Here is a 9,186-nt window from a genome sequence, read left to right as displayed (position 1 = left end):
CCTGGCTCCGCCCTGGCCGCGCCTCCCTTCTCCAACCCACGAGCGGGTTCCAGGGTCTTCCAGACAGGGTCTCTGTGATCCTTGCCCCAGTGCCTCCGCCCTGCTGACAAACACGCGTGAGGCTCACTGGCGTGTGTACTCCCCGTCCACCGCAGTTGCCGCTGCTGGACAACAACTATTACTCTACAGTTGTACTGCCCTTCTGTACCGTGCCCCCGAGCCATCAACACGGACTCACAGCATCAACACAGACTCACATGATCAACACAGACTCCCACGATCAACACTCACAGCATCAATACGGACTCACACCATCAACACGGAAACACAGGGTCAGTGAGCGAGATGGCGGATGAGTGCATACATGATGTGAGTGGTGGTGAGTTCAAGTTGAGCACCCAGTTTTAAATCTCATTTACTCCCACCACCCTACACACCCTACATACAACAGTCGGAAGTAAATGCCTACACACCCTACATACAATCGTCAGTAGTAGGAGTGGGGAGAAGAGGGCATCAGTGGGGGCGAGGCATGAAGCGTTGAGAAGCCCTCAGATACTCCATAAAACCCCGAGTTTCATGGAGTATAATTTTCAGCATTACAGTTCCATTTTTTTTACGTTAACAAATGTCTCGCGATATATTACACCGTATAGGTAACTAGATTGGGCGAGGGATGGTCTTTTTTGTTGAACAATCAATAAAGCTACGGTGTCGTACTGTGCCCATATCCGTGTACGGTACTGTGCACTAAAGGAATAAAAATCGAGCGGCTGAACCTCACTGCCTCCTTACCGGAGGCTGTAAACATCAAGTGACCTGAAAACTGCGATGGGACGTGAAAGACAACATGGAGAGACAAGAGGGCGCCACGTGTGTTCTTCCATGCCAGCAGCAGCATCATCGCAGGCAATGAGGTTCAAATGGGCACAGGAACTTTGAGGTGGACCCACGAGTGGTCGAGCCACAGGGGCGCGCAATAGGCGACCTCTATACGCTTGGCGCAATCCGCACCGTCATTTCACGGAGCCCTTGTCCGCTCGACGAGTGCGACGACGCCGTCCCACCGTCATTCGGCGCCTCGTGGTGACATCACAACAGCAAAGCGACAGATGTTGATTATTCATTTCTTGAGGCAATTCGAGGGCCCGGTTACATCACGTTGTGATACACGCACACACCGTCAACATATACTACACCGGTCATAAAAAAAAAGCAGGGGATAAAAAGGTGGGGGAGCGGACCCGACCACAGGTATTGTTTAAAAGACGTCAAGCGGACCGGTGGTTTTAAATGCAAGTCCATGCAAACACCAACATCCGAACGATTGTACCAATAAATCCTGAACCTTCTGGAAGATTTCAGCTCCCGCTGGTTTGGATCAGGGTGATGTTGGGGCAAATTCCATTAATTGGGAAAGGTGGCAATCTTGTGGGAATGTCCTCGCCAGAGAAGAAACTTGTCGTTTCATCCAACGTCCCATTAGCGAGATCCAGAGCGTGACGGACTCATATGGAGTCGGCCTCCTGTAATTTTTCTGGTCTCATTCTCACCATAGGTGAAAGCAGAGCCACACATCAACGTGCCAATGGGGCCACGGTTGAAGTGGTGGGGCCACGGTTGAAGTGGCGGTGGCCACGGGTCATGTGGCCTCGATGTATTTTCCATGTTGAAGGCCGATTGCCCCAAACATTGCCCGTCATATGCAGTGTCACTGAATAACGTGTGAAACATACTGTAGCATATACAACATTTTATTTTCTTCATACATTAAATACAATAAACACAATAAACATGAAATGCATATAGGACATTTATAACTCTCTCAATGACCAAACTTGTATTTTATGAACACACTTATACAAGCAAAATATGACAAAAGTGTTCCAGATTACAGTTTCAATTGAGACTGAAATCCGGAATCATTACCCCCTACTGACAGACTAATAATACCCGCTCGCAGGCCAAGTGCTGATTCACCTTGGGGCCTCGCCTGGTATAGAGGTCGTGGGTTAAATCCCGACGCCTGTATATCTGGAGTTTGCATGTTCTCCCCGTGACCGCGTGGATTTTTCTCTGGGTCCTTCGGTTTTTCCCTCCACATTTAGAAACATGCGTTTAAAAGTATTTGGCTGCTATATATTTCTGCGTGACAAGCCACTTTATAGCGCTTTCATTTGTGGCCCGGTCGTTCCTGAAAGAGAGCTATACAGCTGAGTGGGCCTTACCTGGTAAAATAAAAAGAGATTAGTTTTGTTAGTTTATTTTGTGCCACAGGGGGACAGCTACGGGGGGGGGGGGTGCCCATTAAAATGGTCGAGATGAGATGCAACTTAAGGCGCTTGTGACTTCCCAAAAATATTATTTATGGCAGGTTTTCACATCTAAACATCCCGGGTGGCATTGAAGCCAAGAGCTCCCACCCTAGGTGAGTAGCTACGAGAGCGGTGCTGTGCACGGCGACACGCCACTTTCTCCATCTGCCTGACTTGGTATTTTCTTTTTTGTTACTTAAATAAATGTTAATGTTTCGTTTTGTGTACGCGTGTATGTACACCGTTTGGGGAGCGGTGGTGCAGCAGTTAGCGCACTACGAACTCAGCCATCTGAGTACGTGGTGTGGGGTGTGTATAACATCGCAAAACTGGGGAGGACAAAGGCAGCCAGACGTGGGGCTGGCCACACAACCACTTCTGTGCCATGCCGGCCATCATAGGTGCTACCCGTTAACAGCACTTGCCCCAGCAATCTGTTAACGGCGATACGGAGTACCTTTGTCTTTTTGTGCAATTGTGTGCTTCTGTGTGCGACGCATGCGACGATGTGCATGTTTGTGTTTGATAAATGTACATCCGCAATGTGTGTGTGACGCGTATGATGCGCGTGTGTGACGACGGTTGGAACAGCGATTCACGCACTGCCCTATCCACGCGGCGACCTCTCCTCAACGTCTCGAGCCTCGGCGGAGAGCGCCGCGAGGTTCGACTCCAACTCCGGCTTTCCAGGGACAAACCCCCCCCCCCCAATGCCCCTCCCCCCAGGCCCATGGGGGGGGGGGAAGTCGCTCCCCTCCCTCACTCCACGCTCAGGAACTTCCTCTTCTTCGCCGTGTTCATGTACGGTCGCCAAGGCCACTCCACCTCGGCGGTGGCCGCGTTGTCCAGCGTGCCCAGTTTAATCTCATAGACTGCGCGACACACAAAAGCAAAGATTACCCCCATGCAGCCTTTAACAGACGGCGTGGGAAAAGCGCTGTTCGTGTGTTAGCATGTAGGAAAGCCAGCACGGCACACCAAGGGGTGGGTGTGGGTGGCCAGCATTACGTCCGATCATCTTTGAATTTACACATCGCATCCGGGGTGGGGGAATGCGAGTCGGGTCACGGTACAGCGAATGCTACCAGAGCAGCGACCCCACCGACTCAAGTTCCGATCCGCTCTACAAGTCACCCGCGGGCCACCTAGCCCGAGGCTAGACTCTTACATTCAGCCCATCATCCTCTCAGGGGTCGATAAAATTTACAACCACTTCGTAGGGAAGTCCACAAGGAATGTGGAATTTCCACCGCCTCTGCTGGGGTGTAAAGTGGAGACGAGTAACAATGTGTCAGGCAGACTTACGCTCCATCTCGAATCACGGTCCCACCTCCTTCAACTCGATGTCCTTGCCGTCGCGCTTGTAGACGTTGTGCCTGTTGGGAGGGGGGAAGGGGGGCACAGAAGTCACGGGAGGGGTCGCGGCAAGTCACACGGACGGCGCTGGACTCTCATTACGCGTCCTCGCAGACGTTTGCCAGTTAGAGGCCAGCGGCCACCCTGTTTAAAACTGCGGATGCATTAACAAATGAACAACATTACGCGCCTTCAGCTTCAGAGATGGCGTTAAATAAAAACTCTGTACTGTTGCTCGAAAACTAAAGTAAAACGAAACTATTTTTATTTTACCACTGAGCTATGTAGCTCTTTTTCACATAAAAATATATAGCAGCAAAATACTCGAAATTCAAGTTTCTAAATGCGTAGGGAAAAACCCGGAGGACCCGGAGAAAAATCAAAGTGACCAGGAGGAGAACATGCAAACTCCGAATATACAGGCGGACACACAGCACCTGGCCCAAAAGTCTGCTCACTCTTTCCCATTCCGAGACATCTGCAAGTTGCCGGGTGGTAGGTGTCACGTTCACCGCTGAATCTCGGTACGCGCGAGCGGCTCGGCGTTAATTTTATTTATAGAGGCGTAGCGCTGCTGTTTTTAAAAGGCGTTGCCCTCACCGCAGAGAACCGTAGTGACACGACCGGCACTCTATGGAACAAAACTGTGCCACACGCCCTCCCGCATAGTCTTATGGGAGCAAAAGGTATGTCTTCAGGTCAGAAGACGTACTTGAGTTTTTCTTACGGTTCCGTTTCGACGACGTATATGTACATCATGGAAATGAGAAAGGGTTATAGCCTATACGAGGGATCTTTGTGCTTTGGGGATGGGGGAGGAAGATGTGGGTGAGACTGGCACGGTGCCCGCACGCACCCTCTTTCCGAGTCGCGACGTGAAGTTGTGCATCACGAGGTGTGGGAATGCCTCGGACATCATGTCCACGTCCGGATGTCGTGCCGCATCACCACGCTCGAGAGTGTCAAGTACACCGTGGTATCGTACCACGTGTCACATGAACAGCATGCCGGAAAGTTAGACACACCACAGGTGTCACACAGACTGTACTGGAGAGTTAAACAGACTGCCCTTCCATCTGCGGCATCATACCACATCACACCACATACACAGTTAAAACACCACAATTCCATGTCTGCAGCGTCATACTACACACCGCACATCGTACGCACAGCTAAATACACCTCCATCCCCGTCTGTTGCACCGCATCACACACGTCACACCATGCATCACACCGGGGAGCGGGAGCGGAGTGGCTATCTCATTACACTACAAATCCGGTGACCTGACTTCGATTTCCGGTGTGTCCAAGCATCGACAGTGGGGAGACAAAAGGGGCCAGATGCGGTAATGACCACACCACCCACCCCGCCGTGTGCCCTGCCGGCCTTCGTAGGTCGCTCGACAAACAGCATTTGCCCTGACAGCCTGTTAAAGGCTACACGGGGGAGCTTTGTCGACTGCGGTGCGTGCGCGTGCCTGGCATACCGCGGTGCTCATGCAGGACGTTGAAGTCGTTGACGGCGTTGGCGCAGCACGCCCACACCAGCGCCTGCAGCTTGTGGCCTCCGTGGTTCATCGGCTGAGCGTTCGGCAGGATCAGCTTCATCTCCTGCGGTGGTGGTGGGAGGGTGGTGGTGGTGTGGTAACATGACAGCAAGCGGTCACACGCCGAGTCCACTCTTCCCACCGGCGTCCGTCCCGGCCACGCTGCGTTCGCCCCCCCACCTCCCCGCCCCCCCACTGTATCCGACTCGGGTTGTGTTGTTTGTTTTTTCCATTGCGGAAGCCGAGCCGAGCCGTGCCGGTATACGGGGTCGCCAAACCCCGTGTTGGCACAACTGGGATGCACCATTGGAAAAACTTTACTATTTTTATTTTACCAGGTAAGGCCCACTGAGCTATGCAGCTCTTTTCCAAAAGCGACCTGGCCACAAATCATAGCTCAACTAAGTGGCTTATCGCCATGTGGAAATTTATAGCAGCCAAATACTCTTAAACGGACGTTGATTCTAAATGCGGAGGGAAAAACCGGAGGACCTGGAGAGAAATCCACGCGACTCCTCGGAAAGAGGCACGCAACTCCAAATATACAGCAGGCATCAGGGTCAGGATTGAACCTGCGACCTCCTGTATACCAGGTGAGGGAGTTAACATCTCGCCACAGTGGCGCCCCCAATGGTACATCTTTCCGTGACCACCGACCGTGCGTAGTGCTACAGTAGATACATTTTCGATGAATGGAAGGGATCGGTCATCGCGAAAAGGCGGACTGAATCGCGAGGAATGAAGTTGACAAAAGCTGCATGCACCAAACCAAAGTGTCCAACGCTCCACCACTTACGACCCCCCCCCCCCCCCACACAGCCTCCACCTTTCATCAACAACCAGATTTCTTCTGGTTAACTCAACGGATGCGAGTTGTCTCACACTGCACAAGCCCGATGATTGGTCGACACGACTCGTGTGAGGTGCAAGGAACTGATTCTAAAGCCGATAGAGAACACGTGTGTGTGTGCGGTAATTTAGCAGTTAGCATGCTGCCCCACAAACCTAGTGACCCGAGGTTTATTTCCGTTCATGGCCAACACCAGTGGCGATTATCTGAACTGGTCCTGGGCCTCCCCTAGATCAACTCAGCCTCAAACGAGTACCTAGTGCGGTGTTTAAACATCATTACCAGAGAGATAAAGGTGGCCAGTTGTGGTGCTAGCCACCTACACCCTCGCAAACAGCACCTGTCCCAAAAACCTGTTAAGGCTATATGGGGGACCTCTGTCTTTGCGCGCTTGTACACATGCAATACACGAGGACCCACATTCCTCGTGTGACTCCAAACCCTGTAGCCCCTGTGACCCCGTGCCCGCACCTTGATGAACTGCTTGAGGAGGGAGCTGGGGTCGCGTGAGGTCGTCGCCATGATGTGTGGGTCCTTCACGCCGGCTCAGCGGTACTCGTCATCCATGTGGCTGCTCACTCCTACTGACACGGGGGGGGGGGGGGGGGTGGATAGAAAGAGGTGGTAGATGGGGCAGGGGGGACGGAGAGGGTAGGTTATCATTTGCCATACTTCACCGTGCAGGTGAGTGAAGGTGTGTGTGTGGGTGGATGGAAGGAGCGAGAATATCACTCTGCAGTGATCGCGTTGATTTTGTGTAGCGAGCTGAGCAATAATGAGACCTGGATGAGTCCCAATTGCAAGAGTGGGTGGGTGATATGGCAGGTGAGTGGGTAAATTGAGTAAAATGATGAGTGAGTGAATGAGTGCGTCAGTGCATGTTAAACCTCTTTGTTACAGCACGTAGCCAACCGTGGTAATCGGAAGTGTGACAAACTAACCACAAAAAGTAGTTCTCAAGAAATGAGTTTGTCAATCTAGACGATGATTTAAAAGTGCAAAGCTCCAGTGGCTTCCTAATATTGTAAGGAAGACCACTCCAGAAGGAAGACTGCTCCAGAAGCACACGTTATGTGGTGACCACGGCCTTCATTTGACATTCCACAAAAATTTACGCCAGCCATCACACACACACGGCCGACTCTTTTTCCACGTTCACGCCACGGGATTTTTCAAAGTCCACTTGGGAAGCAATCGCCGTGCAGTATTTACGGTCAACGCAACTGCAGCATTAAACCCATTAAACCGGTGGGGGGGGGGGGGGGTTGAGGGCCCGCCGTTCTCGAACCGCGAACCTCCGCGGCAAAACACGGTGCCACCGCTTGGCAGGAAGGACCGACGGCGAGCCGGGGATGCGCGCCAACTCGGCGTGTCTAGCGGGCGGAGACGCACGACGCTTATCCCTCTGCCTCGGGAGTCTCGCGGGAAGGAAGAGAGAGAGAGATGCGAGGAGACGTGATGGTGAGGGATGTGAGATCACCCTCCCCTCCCTGGTCGAACTCCACGGCCTTCTGGAGTTCAAGCGCCTCCCACCGCAGGTCCGTAGGCAGCACCAGGTTTTCTTCGGTGACGACGTCAGGGGGACAGGGGGCAGTGGGTGGGGGGCGGGCAGGGGAGAATTAACAAGGAAGAAAAATCATGCGCACGCATGGATTCATTCGGAAATGCTTTCCAACGCGCGGTTGTCTTCTCGCCTGTATTGTCAGACCGTCTTGTCCCATCTTAGTCCGTCTTGCGTGTCTCATTGTCTCTAGATCCGTCTCTAGTCTGTCTTGCGTGTCTGAACGTCTCTAGTCTGTCTCGCTGTCTCTCGTTTGTCTTGTCGTCGCGAGCCCATCTCTAGATCCGTCTCGCCGCCCGTTACCATCGAGCGCCCTCTTGAGCCGCGCCTTCTCCTCTACGAGGACCTTCTTGGCCTCCTGCGCCTTGCGGTAGAGGTACTCGCCGTGCAGTTGCGCCTCCTCAGCTGCACCACCAAACAAAGACAAAGATCCCCCATGTAGCCTTCGACAGGACTGTCGGGTGCAAGTGCTGTTAACGAGCAGCACCTTTGATACACGAAGGGGGGTAGGTGGCCAGCACCACATCCGGCCGCCTTAATTTCCCCAGTGGCGATGTTTACACAACGCACCAGGTACTCATTTGAGGCTGAGTTGACCAAGGGGAGGCCCAGGAACGGAATCGTCACCAGTGTTGGCCGTGAGCGGGAATTGAACTCGGGTCGCTGGGTTAGTAGTGCAGCGTAGTGCTAATCGCGAGACGACCATAAACAACAACCGCCATTCGCCACGAAGTGGTGGAGATGTCACCACGGCGCTCGTGCCAGGCTACGTGCAGGTTAAGGCCACATGAAGCGTCGAACGCCCGCTGGCAGCAGGAGGTCACAGACAGACAGACCCAGGTTGCCATTGGTTGCTTCACTGAGATGACTGGCCGATGCACCACCTGTGCCCCCTACTGTGCTACACTACCGCTCCCACCTACACAAACTCTCTTGGGCTATACTCTTTGGTTCTTTCGGTAAAGTCACATAGGCATAAAATATAAAATAAATTAAATCACGACGTTTCGGGCGCAACACAAGCGTCCATCATCAGGTGGGACAAACCACAGCAAGAAACAATTGCCGACGTGGGCAAAAGAGCTGCTGTAAACAAGAGACTATATAGGTAAGAGAAGGGGGGAGGATCAGGGAGGAGAGATAGAGAGGGGGGGTATGAGGGGAGTGCTGAAGAGAGCGGGGCTGGGAGTGGGAAGCTTAAGAAATTAGAGATGCAGAAAGTTAAGGCAACACCATAAAGCAGTTAAGGTTTTACCTGGTTAATAACATTCTTCCAATGATTACTCAATTTGTATCCATCTTCTCGGTTGAAGTTATGTCTGTGTTTATATATCTGGATGGCTTGATGAACAAACCTTTGATAGTAGCCCGAAGGTTTGCAGAGCGGCACCACGATACTCCTAGCGACGTCGTTGATTAATGTCTGTAATTAATATCGATGGTGAATCTCTGTAATTAATATCGATGATTCGATTCCACGAGAACAGATTCCACAAGAATCGATTCCACAACTATTTTAGTAAAGCGAAGTACGCGATTCGATTCAAACGTGTTCGT

At 52.3% G+C, this 9,186-nt stretch overlaps 1 long non-coding RNA gene across 2 annotated transcripts; it reads right to left on the bottom strand.

The window, feature by feature from the left end:
* Positions 1-1,800: 1,800 nt before the first annotated feature.
* LOC142923856 (uncharacterized) lies at positions 1,801-6,670 on the bottom strand. 2 transcript variants are annotated; one of them, XR_012940899.1, is made up of 5 exons: positions 6,540-6,670; positions 5,159-5,282; positions 4,528-4,623; positions 3,621-3,691; positions 1,801-3,187 (listed from the first exon to the last, which is right to left on the bottom strand). It is a non-coding gene; the product is annotated as an uncharacterized LOC142923856 (long non-coding RNA). The 2 variants fall into 2 exon arrangements; XR_012940898.1 differs by lacking the exons at positions 5,159-5,282; positions 6,540-6,670 and having other exon boundaries at positions 4,528-4,741.
* Between the last annotated feature and the right edge of the window lie 2,516 nt (positions 6,671-9,186).

Source organism: Petromyzon marinus, unplaced genomic scaffold, assembly GCF_048934315.1.
Source record: "Petromyzon marinus isolate PM22_M1 ecotype Great Lakes invasive population unplaced genomic scaffold, UKy_Petmar_22M1.pri1.0 PM_Scaffold_8, whole genome shotgun sequence".
NCBI lineage: Eukaryota > Metazoa > Chordata > Hyperoartia > Petromyzontiformes > Petromyzontidae > Petromyzon > Petromyzon marinus.
This window is presented reverse-complemented; position numbering and strand designations above follow the sequence as displayed.